We start from the raw sequence: 25,627 nt of genomic DNA, 5'->3' as shown, positions 1-25,627 counted from the left end.
TAGTAACCGCTGATAATATACCCTAGTTACTTCAATATTTTGAAAAATGAAATTAGCAAAAATGGCATTAATCTATTTTAAAACCGTGTATACAGTTAAAACGTTTTTAACTCTCATTGTAGTACGGACACAATATGTTTTAGATACACGTTCTAAACGTCCCCCAATATTATTCATTACCAAATAACAAAAAAAAAAAATCTTGTAGATAAAATTAAATGCCTTCTTTAATGGAATCGTGCAATAGATTGAAGTAATACAGTGGGATAAGCAACTGTTGCACACCATAGAACTCGCACGTTGCGAGTTAAAGCAGAAGTCATGTGATATAAATAGGACTAGACACGCCATATTCCCAAGGTTACCAATTTGGAATCTGGAACGTACCACTTTCTGTGTATGTTGGTTGTTGTGTTTGGACTTGAATGTTATCGGAACATCAAATGGTGAAAGTCTGTTAAAGAATATTCCAAAGTCTGGTACGCTTGAGATGACCAGTAAGTATCTCGCTTTAAAAAATCAGTGCAGCAGGAGTGGTTTAAAATATGCCCAAAAAGATATAATCCCATACGAAATTTTCCTATACGACAAGAAAAAAATATTAAAACTCTTCCAAACGAAATAAAAAGTCGGATACAAATATATAGTTATATGCCTGTGAGGCTACATAGGGTTGTTTGTACATGTTAAGCGTTTGTCTGAAATCTTTTCGTTTCCAGTCCAATTGATTCTGACCTCCGCTAAGTGGTATAGCGATTTTTCTGGAGTACACGGTAATTACAGAGGAAACCTTTTTGTTTGTTCTTTCCTCGAAGTAACAATTATGTGATGCAATATACATCGCAGGTTTCAAAGCGTTAATATAAACAAGAACTACACAATTATCCTATGAGAGCTTGTATTATGTTCTCGGAATTGTTTATAAGAATGTTCCAAACATAGAAAACCTCAGCGCCGACGGTACATCCCTCATTGTGCAAATTCTAAGATTCGTGTAAATCCTGCGAATTCCAGAGTCATATATAGTCAATGATTAAATCGAACGCGCCGGAAGTTCAATTGAAAATGGCGGTCATATCTTTAATTTTGGAAGCCAATGAATATTTCAGATCACAAGCGATTTCGATGGTATATGTAGTTAGTGGAAGACATCACACACACGAAAAAAAAACAAAACAGTAACATATCCTGGCATAATAGGGATTAACCCCCTCGTCTTAAAACAAGAACACAACAGGAAAATACCAACATGTCAAACGATTTATAATACAAACTGAAATTCAATAAAACCAGAGCGAAATAAAAACAAAGGAAATATTTGCTTCATCGACGACGCTTGCCGTATAAACCTCGGTCAATCCAAGTAAGTAATTTAAGGTTCCCAAGTAAGAACAAGGTATACAACAACAGAACCAACAGACAAACTAACTAGCATTAAACACGTCCTACCTAAGTAAGTAATGTCATGTTCTCAAAGGACAACAACACGGAACCAACAGGCAAATTAAGCACGTCCAGTTTCATAACAAATATATCCCGTAATAAGATCACTGTGACAACTGTACAACTTCCCCATAAGACGTTTGATAGCGTTTATGTTGTAACACTATGCTATGTTGATTTCTTTTTCGTTTTGTCAATTTGTTTCAGAGTTCGATTTTTGCTGAAATGCTTTTTAAAACACCTGATGAATATTACGGGAAGAATAAATCGGCCAGCCATAATCAATGATGAATTAAATTAATATGGCATATTTACACATTTGTTATATTCCAAACATACTGATGTCCATCTGCGTATTTATCCTATATCTGCCTTCATTTCTCTCACCATTCATATGACACCCCCACCCCACCCCCTTATCATTCTTATCTTTCCCCTACATTCTGTTGCTTCCTTCACCCTTCTCTCCCTCAACCTTATCTCACAACTCTTGCTCCCATCTTTGTTTGTGATGATAACAACATCCTATTCCAACATTAAGCCTCATGCTGTATTCCCCGATCGACCTTGGAACACGTGAAGGTCGTTTGTAGAGTGCAGCATAAACATACCCGCACACGTCTATAGACTAGGGACAGTGCCTTGAGCTTTCATTCGCGAATCTTCCTGTCCTAACAGCATCTTTCGGCCTATATCCTCCTCCTTAGAACCGTCCTATATCCTCCTCCCTTAGAACCGTCCTATATCTTCCTCCCTTAGAACCGTCCTATTCCTCCTCCCTTAGAACCGTCCTATATCTTCCTCCCTTAGAACCGTCCTATTCCTCCTCCTTAGAACCGTCCTATATCTTCCTCCCTTAGAACCGTCCTATATCCTCCTCCTTAGAACCGTCCTATATCCTCCTCCTTAGAACCGTCCTATATCCTCCTCCCTTAGAACTGTCCTATATCCTCATCCCTTGGAAGAACTACACCCCTGTAAATATAAGAGAAGCGCAGGATCTTACGTAATGCCTTTTATTCAATCCCGACAAATCATTGTAATAACATTAAAGTTTGTTTATCAAGGAGATAAAACCTGATTTAGCCAAAGACATCTCTCCGTCAAGGTCCTCAAGGATTGTATAATTTGTTAGGTTCATAAGAATATTCAGACATTAAAAATTTCTGAAATATTAAATATTATCCTCAAGGATTGTAAAATTTGTCAGGTAAAAATATTCAGACATTCAAAATTTCTGAAATATTAAATATTACATAGATAAAGGAATACTGTACTCATAACACATGATAAAAGACTAAAAATCTATTACATACAATAATATCAAATACCCTAATGGTCTCAGAAAGATATTTATGAATACTGACCGAGTTAAATGGCCGAAGCCTCATATACATAAATTCTAATATAGCAAAGACATTAACACGTCAGAAGACATGCTGATAAAAACTAACTTGCCTTGTTATTGTTGTGTGCCAATGCTTTGTTTATCGACAATAGGTGAGGGATGTATGTGTTCATCATGTTATATATCTAAAACACAACAGACCAGTTATTTGCTAAATGTACTTTAATTATCAGCGAACTGATATCTAACACTGCGTATCGTGTATTTTCGTGGGTTGTATTACAGCTGTATTGAGTCCACTAATGAAGTCTCAGTTTCTAAGTTTCACCATTACTCAAAATAAAAACACTGTTAATTTCAGAGTGAAATTCTTCGCCGCCGAATGCCATCCCAGCGTTTACGTATATATCTATAAATCTCGGTAAACTGCACTGTAGTGTAATAGACAAAATTGTTTTGTACAGGAAACCTAACGATCTTTGTTGCCAGTAAAGTTTCCGTTATAACAACCAGGTCGTAAACGTTTGCCAATGCCAGTAAAATTTGACCATTTGATGACGTCAAATTCAGACCAGATTTCGTTTCTTGAGAATTCTCTGCTTGAGTTCTATTCACCAATACGAAGGTATTTGGCATGTCTTCATTTCCTTCAATTACAAATTTACAGCTTGATTGACCGTATTTCCCCTACTAAGAACGTTAACATGAAAATATTCCAGGCCCTGTAACTGATATATTACTGTTTCCCAGAAAGATATCCACATCTTGCAGATAAATTAGAGAGATGTATATTGCCGGAGAACACGTAGAAGTTTTGCGTCCTTATTCTGCTCAGGAAATGTGTAAGTGGACATATTTGATGCTCGTTAGTTTGCTTAGTGGTTAATTCGTTGCTATCCTTGTTCTCATTTAAGAACGTGACATTACTTACATGGACTGACCAAGATTTTATACAACAGATGTCGTCGATGAAAAACAAGACGTTTACACTGACGAAACTTTCAGGGTCTATGAAAACCTTTCTTTTGTTCAGATTTTGCTTCCCTTAAATCGAATTTGGGTTAACAACAAATATTTAGTTGAAGTCTCCGTTTTCTTTTTCTCTCGTCGGTTAAGTTTTTTTTCGACAGAACGGTATCAGTGTCAGAACATGTTTTCTGTATAAACATATAAACATGATAAAGACCCTCTTCACGAAGCCGTCGTCAATGTCCAGAAGATAGGACGAAATAATTATCCTTTCATTTCATGATCGTAAGACTATTTTTTTGTTCTCTCTTCTGAATAAACATTCTTTATCCTGATACCTTCAATACCGTTAATGATCACACCATATCGGAGGAAAATTATTTTGAAATTTAAACGTGAGTTGTTTTTTTTATAAATGACTTTGCTGGTAAAAGAAAACTGCTCACATTTTTGCTGTGGTTTGTATGAGTATTGTTTAAGGATTTTATCAGTCAACAGCCAAAGTCAAACTTTGAAGAATGGTCTCCTTGTAGTTGCTGGTTGTGATGGCAACATCGGTAAAGATAACGTGGGATGCCTGTGGCAAGTTTTACATATAAGATAAAGCGTCTCACCCAGTGACTGAGACACACAAATCAACCCGTGTAAGGATCGATCCACTGGATTTTTTTTTTTATCTCCATCTTAATTTTCTACCAATCCTCGCGTCTCCCATAAGGTTTGTCTTTTAAGAATATTGGACTCGCGGAAAAGTTCCAAAAGTGACTGTCCGAACTTGTACATTATTCTGATAGCATTATTTTTCTATGATTTTGAAAATGTGAAGTTTGCTGCAACACAGGGATGCAGCTGTGGTTTGGTTATTACGCCAGATTGCGCCACATACACCGGGTTGTTACGTGAAGCTCGATCAACAGCAGTAAGGAGCAGTTGAATCTCTGACTCCATGACTCATCACAGCGCCACCTGACCGAGCTCTGATAGCGCCATCTGCCGGTGTCTTGTGTTGGCAAACAAAGTAAACAGCCGATGTTTTTATTGTTTTGCACCCGGGTATGATCTAATTTAAGTAAGAGAAGAATACATAAAGTGGCGAGGCGGGGGGAGGGGGGGGGGGCTTGGGCTTGGATAACATACATTTCAGATTTAGTAGTATTCTAAAGTGACTTTATTCGATTGTATAGTAATCCATATCTACACATTGACGGCATTTTGTCAACTTTTTCATTTTGAAGTATTGAAAACGATGGCTAAAATTTTTTGCGACTCTTTAAGTACGTATCTTCATACATTCTCATAAAGATAGGATCACACAAAAGTAAATATTCTGTCAGTTAAAGCTCATATTCCACATTTTTGTTTCGACGTTGGCAAAATATGTTGACTATTTATTTTAAACATCGGCGGCTTAATGTTGTTGACATAAAACGGTAGTGTTCGTACATCTCGACACTTCAATCCAATCGTTTTGGATGCTGCGTCATGCCTCCCGCCTGTCATTCATTAAGTGACTGCTACAATGTGATGACCTCAAAACGACCTTGACTGATTACGGTGTGATAAACCAAATAGACTCAACATCTGTCACTGACTTTTACAGGAACTCCGTACTGATTCATGTAGTGTTGACAAACTTCAATTTAGTATAAGGAAAACAAAATGCCCATGGTCCTAACCGGTCATTTGACTAGTCTCAGCAGAACTTAGAATGAAAAGGGCCATAATTCTGTAAATTACGATCGAACCAGCCCCATTGTCGAACGCATCCGAGATCTTATGATATAAGACCGGATGCCGATTTTCAACAAATTCGGTATATATTAAACCAGGTTATTGTGTTCATCAGAAAAAAGGAGTTTACGCACTGCGGACGACGACAGACGGAGACCGATCACAGTAAGTCGCCATGGCATATGGATAGGTGACTTAAAAAACTATCAGGACCGAAAAACAATTTAAGTGTTCGCTTTAAAAAACAAATTTTAAAACAATTCAAAGTGATTGAAACATTGATAATGTGTGTTAATATAACATTAAATTATATACAGATGTAAAAATAAATAAACTGAGATAGCTGTTGTCTTTGACACGAAAAAAATAATCATTAAAAGACAAAAAAAAATTAAAATTGTATCATTCTGATATATATACATATGAATGTATTATATCTAAACTATCACTTTGGGGGCTATAGCGTTATCGTGTAATATACGGAGAAATCTTGTAAAAGCCATATAGTTATCTCTGGCATGTGATGTCTGTTTGATATGTTTAGTGCATACTGTAGCTACCGCCGCCAAGTCTCCTCACTGGAAGTTGTATCAAACCGTTTATATTTTATAAATTCACGTTAGGAGTCTATAAACACCAGAAATATCTTGGCAACATCATCAGGATGATAAAAGACCTGTTCGACATCTTCAATTATATGTGTATTATATTAATACAGCAAACATTCACAGTGTTAAAAAACGGTCGACATGTGAAAATCGTCCCTAAAATAGCCAGTCAGCCACTAGACTGCACGTCACAACCTCTCAAACAGTTAACATGCCTCACACACGTCATAGGTGAAGGGCATCCCTCTATATATAGACACAACAATATAGTTGTTTGTATTACTCACGAAAATTTGTACTTAGTAATTGTTGATATCCTACTTCAGTGTGACTCAGTAACTATAGGCCAAGTGTTCACACATTCTGTAGCATCAAGTCATGATCTTACTGTAGCTGTCAAATGATCAACGTTTGGATGTTTTTCTCCACTTTCTTAATTTCATTTCGATGTATGAGAATCTCTTTACATTCTCGATCCTGCTTTCTTTAAATGAATATCTATTAATAGAAATGTACTTTTAGTTCTTTTCTAAAGTTATATTTGGTATCGTCGACTCTGTCGTTGATCTCTGTTTACAGCGGTCTATTTGGTTTTGTAGATAATAATTGTATTGACTTCCACGTTACCTTTTTAACACTGAATACGCCAAGATTTTTTTGACGTATTTTTGTATGAGGTAATTCATTTGTGGATGGACATATTTTGTCATGTTCCTAATTTCATGAAACTGTATGAAATATGTTAGAGAATTACTATCGCAACAGCTGCTATTTAATCTGCATCCGACAAACGCGTATGTGCTTCCCCGATTGCTTATCAGATTAAGAATAGTTATATATGTCATTTGATCTGCATCAGAAATACGTTGGCTACTACCATCTGACCGATCCGTCTGTCAGATAGTACATCACTAAATCTATATCCTTGTAAAGCTTGTATCAAACACACCAAGAATAATATAAATGTTTGTATTGAGCTGTTATGTACATCTTTGTTTGATAGAGACGTGTCATGGTGTTATGTAAGTGTGTTTGATAGAGACGTGTCATGATGTTATGTAAGTTTGTTTGATAGAGACGTGTCATGGTGTTATGTAAGTTTGTTTGATAGAGACGAGTCATGGTGTTATGTAAGTTTGTTTGATAGAGACGTGTCATGGTGTTATGTACGTCTTTGTTTGATAGAGACGTGTCATGGTGTTATGTAAGTGTGTTTGATAGAGACGTGTCATGGTGTTATGTACGTCTTTGTTTGATAGAGACGTGTCATGGTGTTATGTATGGTTGTTTGATAGAGACGTGTCATGGTGTTATGTAAGTTTGTTTGATAGAGACGTGTCATGGTGTTATGTAAGTGTGTTTGATAGAGACGTGTCATGGTGTTATGTAACTGTGTTTGATAGAGACGTGTCGTGGTGTTATGTAAGTTTGTTTGATAGAGACGTGTCATGATGTTATGTAAGTTTGTTTGATAGAGACGTGTCATGATGTTATGTAAGTTTGTTTGATAGAGACGTGTCGTGGTGTTATGTAAGTTTGTTTGATAGAGACGTGTCATTGTGTTATGTAACTGTGTTTGATAGAGACGTGTCATGGTGTTATGTAAGTTTGTTTGATAGAGACGTGTCATGGTGTTATGTATGGTTGTTTGATAGAGACGTGTCATGGTGTTATGTAAGTTTGTTTGATAGAGACGTGTCATGGTGTTATGTAAGTTTGTTTGATAGAGACGTGTCATGGTGTTATGTAAGTGTGTTTGATAGAGACGTGTCATGGTGTTATGTAACTGTGTTTGATAGAGACGTGTCATGGTGTTCTGTAAGTTTGTTTGATAGAGACGTGTCGTGGTGTTATGTAAGTTTGTTTGATAGAGACGTGTCATGGTGTTATGTAAGTGTGTTTGATAGAGACGTGTCATGGTGTTATGTAACTGTGTTTGATAGAGACGTGTCGTGGTGTTATGTAAGTTTGTTTGATAGAGACGTGTCATGATGTTATGTAAGTTTGTTTGATAGAGACGTGTCGTGGTGTTATGTAAGTTTGTTTGATAGAGACGTGTCATGGTGTTCTGTAACTTTGTTTGATAGAGACGTGTCGTGGTGTTATGTAAGTTTGTTTGATAGAGACGTGTCATGGTGTTATGTAAGTGTGTTTGATAGAGACGTGTCATGGTGTTATGTAAGTTTGTTTGATAGAGACGTGTCATGGTGTTATGTAAGTTTGTTTGATAGAGACGTGTCATGGTGTTATGTAAGTTTGTTTGATAGAGACGTGTCATGGTGTTAAGTTTGTTTGATAGAGACGTGTCATGGTGTTATGTAAGTGTGTTTGATAGAGACGTGTCATGGAGTTATGTACGTCTTTGTTTGATAGAGACGTGTCATGGTGTTATGTAAGTTTGTTTGATAGAGACGTGTCATGGTGTTATGTAAGTGTGTTTGATAGAGACGTGTCATGGTGTTAAGTTTGTTTGATAGAGACGTGTCAAGGTGTTATGTAAGTGTGTTTGATAGAGACGTGTCATGGTGTTATGTAAGTGTGTTTGATAGAGACGTGTCATGGTGTTATGTACGTCTTTGTTTGATAGAGACGTGTCATGGTGTTATGTATGGTTGTTTGATAGAGACGTGTCATGGTGTTATGTAAGTTTGTTTGATAGAGACGTGTCATGGTGCTATGTAAGTTTGTTTGATAGAGACGTGTCATGGTGTTATGTACGTCTTTGTTTGATAGAGACGTGTCATGGTGTTGTGTAAGTTTGTTTGATAGAGACGTGTCATGGTGTTATGTACGTCTTTGTTTGATAGAGACGTGTCATGGTGTTATGTAAGTTTGTTTGATAGAAACGTGTCATGGTGTTATGTATGGTTGTTTGATAGAGACGTGTCATGGTGTTATGTAAGTTGCTGTGAGCTTTGGCTGTGGTTGATAGATACAGTCAGTCATGGCACCAACATGTACTTACATAACAAGCAAGGTACCAACACTCCTTCGGATTATACAACCAGGGTACCCGATAATTCTGTGTAGGTCACAGATTTTAGATATTACCGGCCACATCTGTGGTCTCTGATTACAATAGATACCTGTGTAGTCCCTATCTGGAACATCATGTGCTTATCTCTGGTTAGAATCAGTGTATACTACCAAATCTCTCTTTCCCTCAGAACAAGAAACCGCGTCGAGTTCCATGAATATGAAATGAAATGGATATGAATGTTAAACTCGTTTACAAAAATAAATAAATAAATAAATATTCTATATATCAGAAACTGTAGTTCTAGTTATGGTGTCAAAATTGTGACATATTTTTATGGCAAATCAATCTGAAGTCTGTAATGGTATCGAGTTTGGATGTGATACAAAAAAGTGACCCTTCGTCTATCCATCACTCCGCTATATGTTTAATGACCGAGTCCTGCTGCTTTAATTTCATCAAATTCGCCAAAATTTTAATATCTGTCGATACAAATGGGTTGCTCACCATCCATGACCGCCATTATCGACCCGGATAACCTCGGACTGCATTCATAAGTCCCGATGCACCCGAAAAACCAATTTAACTTTACAGATCCCCCGTTCGTACAGTGGATGTGAAACACGTGCGCACGAGGAAACTGACTCATTTTATCAATGGCATGGTTTGCCCAATAAAATGTCTTGGAATAGGATTAGGTTGCCAGGCATTCTGTAATGGTAAACATGGATAACGGGATTATATGGCGATTCGGATCAAAACGTCCGGTAGGGGCACAGGGGGAGGGGGTTCCATTTAACTAGTTTGAAATTAAAAACAAAAAATTAATAAGAAAAAAAAACCAAAAAACAGAAGAATAATAGATTTTTTAAATTTTACAATTTATTTATTTATTTGTCAGTTTTTGTTTTTTGTTTAACAAATATTTCAACATGTGCTGAACGGGGTTCAGTTGTGAGTTTTAAAATTTCCCCACGAGCAAAATAAACAAAAGTTTCAAGGTCGGCAGTTATTTTTATCAACCATGGGATAAAGCGACTGTCTGTCAGTCAATAGGAACATTCACTACGTATATTAAGTACGAGTGTGTGAATTTGGTGCTGTGGGTGTGGATCGTTTTAAGTCCAAATCTCTAAACTATCAAATTAAGTCTTCAAATACTGGCTTATCTCAGAAAACTGCAATGCATTCTAAGTTGCTTAAGATAAGTAAAAAAAATGATAAAAAATCGACGATACCAGCCATGTAAACGGTGAAGTAAGGAAAAGAATCAGTGTTCACCATTTTGATATCATGTATTATACTTAGAGTCTTATAGGGACAAATCGTGACGTTTGTTAGATACAATTACAATCTTCACAATCTTATTGATTTGGACAACAAAAGGGTGAAAACATTCAGCTTAGTGAAACAGAAACTAATAACACGAAACACACGCCAAAAGATGTCAACTATATATATGTGTTGTGAGAAGAAGGGTCACTGTACTGCGCCAAAAGAGACTGTCACAATGCCAGCTAGAATTGATAATCATTTTACAAACATACGTATTTTATGTTATCACCAAACACGTTACTACCAGTCACTGTATAGACCTCAATCTCTTACAATTTTAACCTCAAAGGTTTAGAAAGAATTCAGACACCCAGTTGTGTAGCTGGCTTAAAGAATAAAACAACTTATCAACTTTGTTGCTTTAAATTTGCTAAATACATTGTAAATATGTGTAGTTGGCTTAAACATTGAACAGCTTAACATTTTTTTTGCTTTGAAATTACCGACATACATTATAATTTGTATGTTTGATATCATTTTGTCTTCCTGTGATTCACTGAATTCTCATCATCTAGACACTTTGTAAGTAATGGCGATACATTATTACGCTTTGTGTGTAGGAGAATCTGTTTACTTGTTGTCTGGAGGTGATATTACTGCTTACTTGAATATATATTTATTCAAAGACTAATTCCATGTTTTTCTTCTTGTGTTTTAAGCTTGTAGAAGACACAAACAAAAAATGGAAGCTTTCCTTTGATCCCGATTTATCTGTTATTTACTATAAAGCGTAGACCTACAGCATGGTGGATTATTACATCTCATGTTTATCAAATCGTTTCATTTGTTTTATAAAACTGACTGTTTTGATACTAGTTCTTTGGTAAGAGAATAGAAGAACAAAAAGATAATGTATTGTGTATCCTCAACATCATTAAAACATGAAACTAGCCTAGTTCGTTAAAGTGACATCACCAATTCATTATAGTGACATCTATTCATTATAGTGACATCTCCTATTCATTATAGTGACATCACCAATTCATTATAGTGAGATCTCCTATTCATTATAGTGACATCTCCTATTCATTATAGTGACATCACCAATTCATTTTAGTGACATCTCCTATTCATTATAGTGACATCTCCTATTCATTATAGTGACATCACCAATTCATTATAGTGACATCTCCAATTCATTATAGTGACATCTCCTATTCATTATAGTGACATCTCCTATTCATTATAGTGACATCACCAATTCATTATAGTGACATCCCCTATTCATTATAGTGACATCTCCTATTTAGTAGATGGAGCTTGCCAATTTACATCAGGTTCAATCAGATTGAATAATTGATAAAGAAAAGAGATGTATGATATATAATGATAATATATATTAGTTATTTTACAACATGTTTTTAATGTTTGCACACTTCCTTATAGAAGTAACAATCGACAGATTTCTAACGTCACAAAGTACTGGACATTCTCTGTAATCATTGAGTGAAATCCGTCGCCATGTTGAGTTTGTCAATATGTTATACTCTAACAAAATCTACCGGTAATATATGGTCTTATAAAAGTTTTAAAATTAGGGACGTATAATGCAAAGCATTCCTTCAGATTTCCCATTTTGCTTCATTTGGTCTTTTGATTAGATAGTGATATACACAAAGCGGATTGATATTGTCTTGTTGTTAAATGGCGGAGAATATTAATGTGGTATTGTCACTGATTCCGTGAAACAGACATGGATTTAGGGAACGATCTTCTGTTTATTTCTAATTAAGGCCGAGTCACAAAGAAAACAAAAATTCGAGTTTTATGTCTTAATCCGCTTCTTATGTATTGAGTTTTGTGTTTCGCTCAGTCAGACTGATTTACACTACCAATTAGTGATATTATTGAGAGACAAAGAAACAGAAAAAAATCAATCGAGCATTTTGGTAATGTTAGATATTGAAGAAAAAAAACCATTCGATTCCATTGGGTGGACATTCATAGAAAAAAGTTTATGTGTTTTTTTTTCGGTTCTAGCAACTTCATTATAAACAGTTTTAAAGCTTTATACTCACACATATCAGCCTCTGTTTAAAACAATGGTCGCCTCTACTCTTTCTTCCAAGATAATCTTATAGAAAAGCTAAAGTCATTGAAGTCACTTCTCCAAGATTGGTCTGTCAGAATCTTTGTATTTTCTATTATTGAAGAAATAATAACTGTAATACTTAGTCAAATGTTCATCCTTAAAAAAAATCCAAACGTTTCATTGCTTATACAAAAGTATAATCGATCAACTCAAAAGGAATCCTTTCATTTTAATTAGTGGTTTTAAATATGAAGGTTTGAGAGTACTAGACATTGTTTTCTCATAGGAAATCATTAAAACTAGTATGGATAAAGAATTGTTTGGACCCTAAATTGTCGTGCAGATCGGAAAAATATAAATTGATGATATAGAACAATTTGAAGAATATGAAATATGGGGTATAAAGGTAGAATTTTGGGAATTTCTGGGAGGCAATAATGTCTGTTTGGGGAAAATCTTTACGGACCCTCCTCGGCAGCCCCAGAAAACTTTCTCAACCTCTGTTGTTCAATATAGAAATTAAAGTTAATAGACAAACTATCTTCTTCATAATTCTGTGTCAGAGGAAATTTTCTATGTTCAAGACATAGCGGACGAACATGGGAACATCATATCTTGAACGTTTCTATTCAGAAAAACAAATAAATATCAATTTCATAAACTTAGATAGTATTTTTAGTACAATACCGAGCGGCTGGGAGAGAATGAAAACTAATTATGGAAAAATATTGAATATATTTTGCATGATAATTTGAGGCAACTGAAAACCATTGAAAAACCCGTCGAAGTGTTTCTATTACGAGCTATTATCACTGTGTTGACATATCCTCAACATTCTTATGAAAGGTGACACACTGTTTTGGATATTTTTCTAAGCCACGATGAGTGGAAAGACATTCATTCTATTCCATTTCGTGAGGCAAACGACACAAAACTACAAAGTTTACAATACAGAATCGCTCACGGAACATTTTTTTACAAATTCAATTTCATATAAACAAAAACTTGTATTACAACATCAGAAATGCAGCCTTTGTATTGGGACATCTGCAAAAACATATCAGATTTTTTGGAATTGTACACATATCACTCTGGACATGCTTTATAAATTCAGTCTTTCTCAAATATAATTTTGTTTTGGAAAAAAATCTGCCACTTTCCTATTTGGCGCTGATGCGACAAAGCAAATTCCAAATTGGGAAACATGAATGATATTTATTCCAAATTACAGAAATTTTCATCTGTAGTTAATTATGTGATTGACGAAAAACAAATTCCAAATTGGGAAACATGAATGATATCTATTCAAAATTACAGAAATCTTCATCTGTAGTTAATTATGTGATTGACGAAAAAAAAATTCACTACCAAAGTTCAATGTTTTATCGAAGGTTTTGTATATGTATCCAGTCCGCATCCAATTTACCTATATAATCCTTTATTGGGTTTACCGTTCACTATCACACCGGTTCAGAGGCTGTGGTCACATGTACGTTTGTGTAACGTTTGTTTATCTAGCATCTGTCACTGATTCGATCAGATTACATGAGTGCCATTAACAGCGACCCGGTGCACTACTACCGGAAGTGACGCAACGATCAGATTAATAGTGACATCTTACAGGCCTAAGTAAAAGGGAGTATGACGTAACAGACCTAAGTATACACCCCTCATCTAATTGGTTATGACGTCATTATACCATTACGCGTGTTCCATATTTATTTAATTAATTATCATGTTCGGGCCGGCTACCGTGTACAATATATATCTACAGGTTTACAAAATATGCTGATAGTGTCATAAAATGTAACTTGTAGTTACATAAAACGTAAAGGATTCTGATTTGGAGGAATTCAAAATTGCTCTCGGACTTCAATTAAAAACAATAAATTCAAATGATTACAAAAATAAGAATGGTGATTGAAAGGATGACAAAAATGATGGAATATAGTAGAACAAAAACAGACTGATTACATCACCTTGGCTAACTCGCAATGATGAGTTTCTGATATTAGGAGGTCGTCTTGTGCCTATGTTTGTTGTTAGACCGGGGCCTGAAATATAGAATGATTGGAAAAAATGTTTTCGTATCACTTACTGATATGCCTTCTGTAAATAGAACCAAATTCTGTTTTGAACTTAAATTCGTCTATATGTAACGTTGAAAGTATTTTCCACTGTTATAAATAGCATCCGTTTTATATAAATTTGTCACTTAATTCATATATTTCATTATATTGTTTGTATCATAGATAAAAGGTCCTTATTTAATTTCTCGAATTTGTTTCCATTTAGGAATTGTTAAAAATAGTTCAGACTACACGACAAGAAAGTTAGTTTCACTATATAACTGCCTCCCGATGGAAATCTACGTTGATATAACCGAATCATGCCAAATTATCGATAAAAGCCATCGTTGTCTTGACATTAATATTCGACAGCGACGGAAAACTTTCAAATGTCTGGCTATATGTTCATGGCTTGTTTACAAACAGAGCAGCACGTGCGCGATGAGCCTTCATATATTGCTTATCTAACTCATTCTCTATACACACTAAATTATTCTTTCAACACACACATCTAACAAGTGAGGTTTTGATTTGTTCAAAGCAAACGCACTCTCATACACATTAAAGCATGTTTATACATTTCTCTTTGACTTTGATTTTGTCAAAAAATTTGCTTGCGATATTGTTCCGATTTGTTGAAATTCCAATTTGTTCTACGACCTGCAGATATCCAAAAGTGTTAAACTGACCACAATAGACACTGGCCGCAGTGGACAACAGATCTAAAATAATTCATTTTCAGCCTTGCACGCTTTCATTATGATTTTCTGAATTATCTTATTTTCAGTGTTGTTTAAAAATGTCGGAAATAAGAAACACTTCTGTCGCGATACTTTTATCTGACAAATAGAAAACAACCTTTTTCATACACTATACATAATATACATAGGATCTGAAATGAAATTTCAATTCAAATGAGATGATATAAAACGAATCTTAGTCTTTTTTTAAAAAAAAATTTCGAGATTAGGCGAACAAAGAATTAAAACTTCGAGTTAAAGAAAATCTCATATGAAATGAAAGATTTAATATACTTTTTATCACATAATTCAAGAAAAGTTTACAGGATTTAAAGTAAAAAAAGTCGAGAACAATATCAAATGGCGACAGCCATTTTTTCGCTCCATTTTCAATTCATGACGCAACGTCATTGTCCATATCATCACAACCGATTTCTAACTCGCGCAGCCAATGAAAAGCTTTCCAAAGCATATTACAAAAGTAAAATATACACTTAGATGATAGTTCGCGAATTCACTGGATAACAGCGGATTGTGTGATAAACATGTATGTCTCACATGAGATCTTCTAAAATCTGAGGATTCTCAATTCTTGTACGATTCTTGTTCATTGATAATGTAGTGATGACAGTTGTGATTTGTCCAGTGTGTAGGGTGTATTGAGGATAATCTGTCCAGTGTGTAGGGTGTATTGAGGATAATCTGTCCAGTGTGTAGAGTGTATTGAGGATAATCTGTCCAGTGTGTAGAGTGTATTGAGGATAATCTGTGGAGTGTGTAGAGTGTATTGAGGATAATCTGTCGAGTGTGTAGAGTGTATTGAGGATAATCTGTCCAGTGTGTAGAGTGTATTGAGGATAATCTGTCCAGTGTGTAGAGTGTATTGAGGATAATCTGTGGAGTGTGTAGAGTGCATTGAGGATAATATGTCCAGTGTGTAGAGTGTATTGAGGATAATCTGTCGAGTGTGTATAGTGTATTGAGGATAATCTGTCGAGTGTGTAGAGTGTATTGAGGATAATCTGTCGAGTGTGTAGAGTGTATTGAGGATAATCTGTCGAGTGTGTAGAGTGTATTGAGGATAATCTGTCGAGTGTGTAGAGTGTATTGAGGATAATCTGTCGAGTTGTTGAGTGTGTAGAGTGTATTTAGGATAATCTGTTGAGCTGTCGAGTGTGTGGAGTGTATTGAGGATAATCTGTTGAGTGTGTAGAGTGTATTGAGGATAATCTGTCGAGTGTTTAGAATGTATTGAGGATAATCTGTCGAGTTGTTGAGTGTGTAGAGTGTATTGAGGATAATCTGTCGAGTGTGTAGAGTGTATTGAGGATAATCTGTTGAGTGTGTAGAGTGTATTGAGGATAATCTGTTGAGTGTGTAGAGTGTATTGAGGATAATCTGTTAAGTGTGTAGTGTGTATTGAGGATAATCTGTCGAGTGTGTAGGGTGTATTGAGGATAATCTGTCGAGTGTGTAGGGTGTATTGAGGATAATCTGTCAAGTGTGTAGGGTGTATTGAGGATAATCTGTCAAGTGTGTAGGGTGTATTGAGGATAATCTGTCGAGTGTGTAGGGTGTATTGAGGATAATCTGTCAAGTGTGTAGAGTGTATTGAGGTTAATCTGTCAAGTGTGTAGAGTGTATTGAGGATAATCTGTCGAGTGTGTAGGGTGTATTGAGGATAATCTGTCAAGTGTGTAGAGTGTATTGAGGATAATCTGTCGAGTGTGTAGAGTGAGGATAATCTGTCAATCTGTTGAGTGTGTAGAGGTATTGAGGATAATCTGTGTGTAGAGTGTGTAGTGTGTGTATTGAGGATAATCTGTCGAGTGTGTAGAGTGTATTGAGGATAATCTGTGTGTGTAGAGTGTATAGGATAATCTGTGTGTGTATTATTGAGGATAATCTGTCAGTGTGTAGAGTGTATTGAGGATAATCTGTCGAGTGTGTAGTGTGTATTGAGGAAAATCTGTCAAGTGTGTAGAGTGTATTGAGGATAATCTGTAGAGTGTGTAGAGTGTATTGAGGATAATCTGTTGAGTGTGTAGAGTGTATTGAGGATAATCTGTTGAGTGTGTAGAGTGTATTGAGGATAATCTGTCGAGTGTGTAGAGTATATTTAGGATAATCTGTCGAGTGTGTATAGTGTGTAGAGTGTATTGAGGATAATCTGTCGAGTGTGTAGAGTGTATTGAGGATAATCTGTCGAGTGTGTAGAGTGTATTGAGGACAATCTGTCGAGTGTGTAGAGTGTATTGAGGACAATCTGTCGAGTGTGTAGAGTGTATTGAGGATAATCTGTCGAGTGTGTATAGTGTGTAGAGTGTATTGAGGATAATCTGTCGAGTGTGTAGGGTGTATTGAGGATAATCTGTCAAGTGTGTAGAGTGTATTGAGGATAATCTGTCAAGTGTGTAGAGTGTATTGAGGATAATCTGTCGAGTGTGTAGAGTGTATTGAGGATAATCTGTCGAGTGTGTAGAGTGTATTGAGGATAATCTGTAGAGTGTGTAGAGTGTATTGAGGATAATCTGTAGAGTGTGTAGAGTGTATTGAGGATAATCTGTCAAGTGTGTAGAGTGTATTGAGGATAATCTGTCGAGTGTGTAGAGTGTATTGAGGATAATCTGTTGAGTGTGTAGAGTGTATTGAGGATAATCTGTCGAGTGTGTAGAGTGTATTGAAGATAATCTGTCGAGTGTGTAGAGTGTATTGAGGATAATCTGTTGAAGTGTGTAGAGTGTATTGAGGATAATCTGTCGAGTGTGTAGAGTGTATTGAGGTTAATCTGTCAAGTGTGTAGAGTGTATTGAGGATAATCTGTCGAGTGTGTAGGGTGTATTGAGGATAATATATTGAGTGTGTAGAGTGTATTGAGGATAATCTGTCGAGTGTGTAGTGTGTATTGAGGATAATCTGTCGAGTGTGTAGAGTGTATTGAGGATAATCTGTCGAGTGTGTAGAGTGTATTGAGGATAATCTGTCGAGTGTGTAGAGTGTATTGAGGATAATCTGTCGAGTGTGTAGAGTGTATTGAGGATAATCTGTCGAGTGTGTAGAGTGTATTGAGGATAATCTGTCGAGTGTGTAGAGTGTATTGAGGATAATCTGTCGAGTGTGTAGAGTGTATTGAGGATAATCTGTTGAGTGTGTAGAGTGTATTGAGGATAATCTGTCGAGTGTGTAGAGTGTGTAGAGTGTATTGAGGATAATCTGTCGAGTGTGTAGAGTGTATTGAGGATAATCTGTTGAGTGTGTAGAGTGTATTGAGGATAATCTGTCGAGTGTGTAGAGTGTGTAGAGTGTATTGAGGATAATCTGTCGAGTGTTTAGAATGTATTGAGGACAATCTGTCGAATTGTTAAGTGTGTAGAGTGTATTGAGGATAATGTGTTGAGTGTGTAGAGTGTATTGAGGACAATCTGTCGAGTATGTAGAGTGTATTGAGGATAATCTGTCAAGTGTGTAGAGTGTATTGAGGATAATCTGTCGAGTGTGTAGAGTGTATTGAGTATTGAGGATAATCTGTCGAGTGTGTAGAGTGTATTGAGGACAATCTGTCGAGTGTGTAGAGTGTATTGAGGATAATCTGTCGAGTGTGTAGAGTGTATTGAGGACAATCTGTCGAGTGTTTAGAGTGTATTGAGGATAATCTGTTGAGTGTGTAGAGTATATTTAGGATAATCTGTCGAGTGTGTAGAGTGTGTAGAGTGTATTGAGGATAATCTGTCGATTGAGGATAATCTGTCAAGTGTGTAGAGTGTATTGAGGATAATCTGTCGAGTGTGTAGGGTGTATTGAGGATAATATATAGAGTGTGTAGAGTGTATTGAGGATAATGTGTCGGATAATGTGTATAGTGTGTAGAGTATATTGAGGATAATCTGTCGTGTGTAGTGTGTATTGAGTGTGTGTGTAGTGTATTGAGGATAATCTGTGAGTGTGTAGTGTGTAGTGTATTGAGGATAATCTGTCGAGTGTGTAGAGTGTATTGAGGATAATCTGTCGAGTGTGTAGAGTGTATTGAGGATAATCTGTCGAGTGTGTAGAGTGTATTGAGGATAATCTGTCGAGTGTGTAGAGTGTATTGAGGATAATCTGTTGAGTGTGTAGAGTGTATTGAGGATAATCTGTTGAGTGTGTAGAGTGTATTGAGGATAATCTGTTGAGTGTGTAGAGTGTATTGAGGATAATCTGTCGAGTGTGTAGAGTGTATTGAGGATAATCTGTCGAGTGTGTAGAGTATATTTAGGATAATCTGTCGAGTGTGTATAGTGTGTAGAGTGTATTGAGGATAATCTGTCGAATGTGTAGAGTGTATTGAGGATAATCTGTTGAGTAGAGTGTGTAGAGTGTGTAAAGTGTAGAGTGTATTGAGGATAATCTGTCGAGTGTGTAGAGTGTATTGAGGACAATCTGTCGAGTGTGTAGAGTGTATTGAGGACAATCTGTCGAGTGTGTAGAGTGTATTGAGGACAATCTGTCGAGTGTGTAGAGTGTATTGAGGATAATCTGTTGAGTGTGTAGAGTGTATTTAGGATACTCTGTTGAGCTGTCGAGTGTGTAGAGTGTATTGAGGATAATCTGTTGAGTGTGTAGAGTGTATTGAGGACAATCTGTCGAGTGTGTAGAGTGTATTGAGGACAATCTGTCGAGTGTGTAGAGTGTATTGAGTGTATTGAGGATAATCTGTCGAGTGTGTAGAGTGTATTGAGGATAATCTGTCAAGTGTGTAGAGTGTATTGAGGATAATCTGTCGAGTGTGTAGAGTGTATTGAGGATAATCTGTCGAGTGTGTAGGGTGTATTGAGGATAATCTGTCGAGTGTGTGGAGTGTATTGAGGATAATCTGTCGAGTGTGTAGAGTGTATTGAGGATAATCTGTCGAGTGTGTAGAGTGTATTGAGGATAATCTGTCGAGTGTGTAGAGTGTATTGAGGATAATCTGTCGAGTGTGTAGAGTGTATTGAGGATAATCTGTCGAGTTGTTGAGTGTGTAGAGTGTATTGAGGATAATCTGTCGAGTGTGTAGAGTGTATTGAGGATAATCTGTCGAGTGTGTAGAGTGTATTGAGGATAATCTGTTGAGTGTGTAGAGTGTATTGAGGATAATCTGTCGAGTGTGTAGGGTGTATTGAGGTTAATCTGTCAAGTGTTTAGAGTGTATTGAGGATAATCTGTCGAGTGTGTAGGGTGTATTGAGGATAATATATTGAGTGTGTAGAGTGTATTGAGTATAATCTGTCGAGTGTGTAGGGTGTATTGAGGATAATCTGTAGAGTGTGTAGGGTGTATTGAGGATAATCTGTCAAGTGTGTAGAGTGTATTGAGGTTAATCTGTCGAGTGTGTAGAGTGTATTGAGGATAATCTGTTGAGTGTGTAGAGTGTATTGAGGATAATCTGTCGAGTGTGTAGGGTGTATTGAGGATAATCTGTCAAGTGTGTAGAGTGTATTTAGGACAATCTGTCGAGTGTGTAGAGTGTATTGAGGATAATCTGTCGAGTGTGTAGAGTGTATTGAGGACAATCTGTCGAGTATGTAGAGTGTATTGAGGATAATCTGTCAAGTGTGTAGAGTGTATTGAGGATAATCTGTCGAGTGTGTAGAGTGTATTGAGGATAATCTGTCGAGTGTGTAGAGTGTATTGAGGATAATCTGTCGAGTGTGTAGAGTGTATTGAGGATAATCTGTCGAGTGTGTAGAGTGTATTGAGGATAATCTGAGTGTGTAGATGTATTGAGTGTGTAGTGTGTATGTATTGAGGATAATCTGTGTGTAGTGTGTAGAGTGTATTGAGGATAATCTGTAGAGTGTGTAGAGTGTATTGAGGATAATCTGTCGAGTGTGTAGAGTGTATTGAGGATAATCTGTCGAGTGTGTAGAGTGTATTGAGGACAATCTGTCGAGTGTGTAGAGTGTATTGAGGACAATCTGTCGAGTGTGTAGAGTGTATTGAGGATAATCTGTCGAGTGTGTAGAGTGTATTGAGGATAATCTGTCCAGTGTGTAGAGTGTATTGAGGATAATCTGTCGAGTGTGTAGAGTGTATTGAGGATAATCTGTCGAGTGTGTAGAGTGTATTGAGGATAATCTGTCGAGTGTGTAGAGTGTGTAGAGTGTGAGTGTGTAGAGTGTATTGAGGATAATCTGTCGAGTGTGTAGAGTGTATTGAGGATAATCTGTCGAGTGTGTAGAGTGTATTGAGGATAATCTGTCGAGTGTGTAGGGTGTATTGAGGATAATCTGTCAAGTGTGTAGAGTGTATTGAGGATAATCTGTCGAGTGTGTAGAGTGTATTGAGGATAATCTGTCGAGTGTGTAGTGTGTAGAGTGTATTGAGGATAATGTGTGTGTAGTGTGTAGAGTGTATTGAGGATAATCTGTCGAGTGTGTAGGGTGTATTGAGGATAATATATAGAGTGTGTATAGTGTATTGAGGATGATCTGTCGAGTGTGTAGAGTGTAGAGTGTATTGAGGATGATCTGTCGAGTGTGTAGAGTGTATTGAGGATAATCTGTCGAATGTGTAGAGTGTATTGAGGATAATCTGTCGAGTGTGTAGAGTATATTAAGGATAATCTGTCGAGTGTGTATAGTGTGTAGAGTGTATTGAGGATAATCTGTCGAATGTGTAGAGTGTATTGAGGATAATCTGTTGAGTGTGTAGAGTGTATTGAGGATAATCTGTCGAGTGTGTAGAGTGTATTGAGGATAATCTGTCGAGTGTGTAGAGTATATTTAGGATAATCTGTCGAGTGTGTAGAGTGTATTGAGGATAATCTGTCGAGTGTGTAGAGTGTATTGAGGATAATCTGTAGAGTGTGTTGAGTGTATTGAGGATAATCTGTCGAGTGTGTAGAGTGTATTGAGGATAATCTGTCGAATGTGTAGAGTGTATTGAGGATAACCTGTTGAGTGTGTAGAGTGTATTGAGGATAATCTGTTGAGTGTGTAGAGTGTATTGAGGATAATCTGTCGAGTGTGTAGAGTGTGTAGAGTGTATTGAGGATAATCTGTCGATTGTTTAGAATGTATTGAGGATAATCTGTCGAGTTGTTGAGTGTGTAGAGTGTATTGAGGATAATCTGTCGAGTGTGTAGAGTGTATTGAGGATAATCTGTCGAGTGTGTAGAGTGTATTGAGGATAATCTGTTGAGTGTGTAGAGTGTATTGAGGATAATCTGTCGAGTGTGTAGAGTATATTTAGGATAATCTGTTGAGTGTGTAGAGTGTATTGAGGATGATCTGTCGAGTGTGTAGAGTGTATTGAGGATGATCTGTCGAGTGTGTATAGTGTGTAGAGTGTATTGAGGATAATCTGTCGAATGTGTAGAGTGTATTGAGGATAATCTGTTGAGTGTGTAGAGTGTATTGAGGATAATCTGTCGAGTGTGTAGAGTGTATTGAGGATAATCTGTCGAGTGTGTAGAGTGTATTGAGGATAATCTGTTGAGTGTGTAGAGTATATTTAGGATAATCTGTCGAGTGTGTAGAGTGTATTGAGGATAATCTGTCGAGTGTGTAGAGTGTATTGAGGATAATCTGTCCAGTGTGTAGAGTGTATTGAGGATAATCTGTCGAGTGTGTAGAGTGTATTGAGGATAATCTGTAGAGTGTGTAGAGTGTATTGAGGATAATCTGTCGAGTGTGTAGAGTGTATTGAGGATAATCTGTTGAGTGTGTAGAGTGTATTGAGGATAATCTGTCCAGTGTGTAGAGTGTATTGAGGATAATCTGTTGAGTGTGTAGAGTGTATTGAGGATGATCTGTCGAGTGTGTAGAGTGTATTGAGGATGATCTGTCGAGTGTGTATAGTGTGTAGAGTGTATTGAGGATAATCTGTCGAGTGTGTAGAGTGTGTAGAGTGTATTTAGGATAATCTGTCGATTGTTTAGAATGTATTGAGGATAATCTGTCGAGTTGTTGAGTGTGTAGAGTGTATTGAATTTGTTGAGTGTGTACTGTCTATTTAGGATAATCTGTCGAGTGTGTAGAGTGTATGAGGATAATCTGTCGAGTGTGTAGAGTGTATTGAGGATAGTGTGTAGAGTGTATCTGAGGATAATCTGTATTGAGGATAATCTGTTGTAGTGTGTAGAGTGTATTGAGGATAATCTGTTGAGTGTGTAGAGTGTATTGAGGATAATCTGTCGAGTGTGTAGAGTGTATTGAGGATAATCTGTTGAGTGTGAGGATAATCTGTTGAGTGTGTAGAGTGTATTGAGGATAATCTGTCGAGTGTGTAGAGTGTATTGAGGATAATCTGTTGAGTGTGTAGAGTGTATTGAGGATAATCTGTTGAGTGTGTAGAGTGTATTGAGGATAATCTGTTGAGTGTGTAGAGTGTATTGAGGATAATCTGTTGAGTGTGTAGAGTGTATTGAGGATAATCTGTCGAGTGTGTAGAGTGTATTGAGGATAATCTGTTGAGTGTGTAGAGTGTATTGAGGATAATCTGTTGAGTGTGTAGAGTGTATTGAGGATGATCTGTCGAGTGTGTAGAGTGTATTGAGGATGATCTGTCGAGTGTGTATAGTGTGTAGAGTGTATTGAGGATAATCTGTCGAATGTGTAGAGTGTATTGAGGATAATTAATCTGTTGAGTGTGTAGAGTGTATTGAGGATAATCTGTTGAGTGTGTAGAGTGTATTGAGGATGATCTGTCGAGTGTGTAGGGTGTATTGAGGATAATCTGTTGAGTGTGTAGAGTGTGTATTGAGGATAATCTGTCGAGTGTGTATTGAGGATAATCTGTCTAGTGTGTAGAGTGTATTGAGGATAATCTGTCGAGTGTGTAGAGTGTATTGAGGATAATCTGTCAAGTGTGTAGAGTGTATTGAGGATAATCTGTCGAGTGTGTAGAGTGTATTGAGGATAATCTGTCGAGTGTGTAGAGTGTATTGAGGATAATCTGTCAAGTGTGTAGAGTGTATTGAGGATAATCTGTCGAGTGTGTAGGGTGTATTGAGGATAATCTGTCAAGTGTTTAGAGTGTATTTAGGATAATCTGTCGAGTGTGTAGAGTGTATTGAGGATAATCTGTCAAGTGTGTAGAGTGTATTGAGGATAATCTGTCGAGTGTGTAGAGTGTATTGAGGTTAATCTGTCAAGTGTGTAGAGTGTATTGAGGATAATCTGTCGAGTGTGTAGGGTGTATTGAGGATAAAGTGTATTGAGGATAATCTGTCCCAGTGTGTAGAGTGTATTGAGGATAATCTGTCCCCCTGTAGAGTGTCTCTCTCTCTCTCTCTGTCTCTCTCTCTCTCTCTCTCTCTCTGTCTCTCTCTCTATTGAGGATAATCTCTCGAGTGTGTAGAGTGTATTGAGGTTATATCTGTCAAGTGTGTAGAGTGTATTGAGGATCGAGTGTGTAATGTGTTAATATATATATATATATATCCGAGGATAATCTGTCGAAGTGTGTAATCTCTCTCTGTATTACGAGGATAACTGTCAGTGTGTAGAGTGTATTGAGGACGTCTCTCTATAAATCTCTCTTTGACATTGTGTATACCAATAAATGTATTTAAACGTAATATCCAATCTGTTGTTTAATATACGTACAGATTAATTTGAAATTATAAGAGAGAAATATCAAATTGAAAATTAAACATTACTCGGCAACTTGATGATTAGTTTCTTTGAAACCAGATATTATGTATTGTTTACAAAACGTATCAATTGAATTTTCTTTAAAAATATACTTTAAAATAATTAATTTTAGTTAGTCTCGGTAACACATTAAGTTTAGTTAAAATTTTTATTTCTAAAGTTTTATTTAATCATATATCCAAAATCGTTTATGATCTCCATGTTATTTATTTGACTTATTTTTCAGGAGAATAACACTGCACTTATTGACACAAGGGTTGTTTATCCATTATTTCTTAACAAAGTATAATTTTATATAATTTTATCCTTTATGAACACGCATGAGTGATATTTGAGGTATGTTCTCCGGATCTCAAATTATGAACAGTTTAACTACATCGCAATGTACAAGTTTCCGTAGTATACATTCCAATATGGCTGAATAACGATTTAACAATGAGTACATCACACACCACAAACTCTCTTGTGTACCAGATACTTTACAAGCGCCTACAGTTAGCGGAATGCACTTCCCTTAACTAACTAAAAACCGACTTGTTTTCCGGTCTCAATTCCCCAACTCTATTGGCACAAATGTATGGAACACTTACCAAGTCTGAGAACCGTAGCGGCTCGCAGAAATGAAAAGCAGAAAATTATGAGGATACTTAGAATAAAAAATATCCTAAACACTGATTGGCTAAAACTTTCTATTAGTTTGGTATTACTATAGCAACAGGCCCAAGCACCGAATCACATGGCTGAAGTTGTGTACAAATTTG

At 36.5% G+C, this 25,627-nt stretch overlaps 1 long non-coding RNA gene across 1 annotated transcript; it reads right to left on the bottom strand.

The window, feature by feature from the left end:
- Positions 1 to 209: 209 nt before the first annotated feature.
- Positions 210 to 25,493, bottom strand: LOC132551850 (uncharacterized). Its single transcript, XR_009554299.1, has 3 exons — positions 25,457 to 25,493; positions 14,423 to 14,497; positions 210 to 2,418 (listed from the first exon to the last, which is right to left on the bottom strand). It is a non-coding gene; the product is annotated as an uncharacterized LOC132551850 (long non-coding RNA).
- Between the last annotated feature and the right edge of the window lie 134 nt (positions 25,494 to 25,627).

The sequence above is a fragment of the Ylistrum balloti genome, unplaced genomic scaffold, assembly GCF_031769215.1.
Source record: "Ylistrum balloti isolate Yb309-2 unplaced genomic scaffold, AGI_CSIRO_Ybal_v1 Utg370222, whole genome shotgun sequence".
Classification (NCBI taxonomy): domain Eukaryota; kingdom Metazoa; phylum Mollusca; class Bivalvia; order Pectinida; family Pectinidae; genus Ylistrum; species Ylistrum balloti.
Note: the sequence above shows the minus strand (reverse complement) of the source record. Positions and strands in the feature narration are given on the sequence as shown.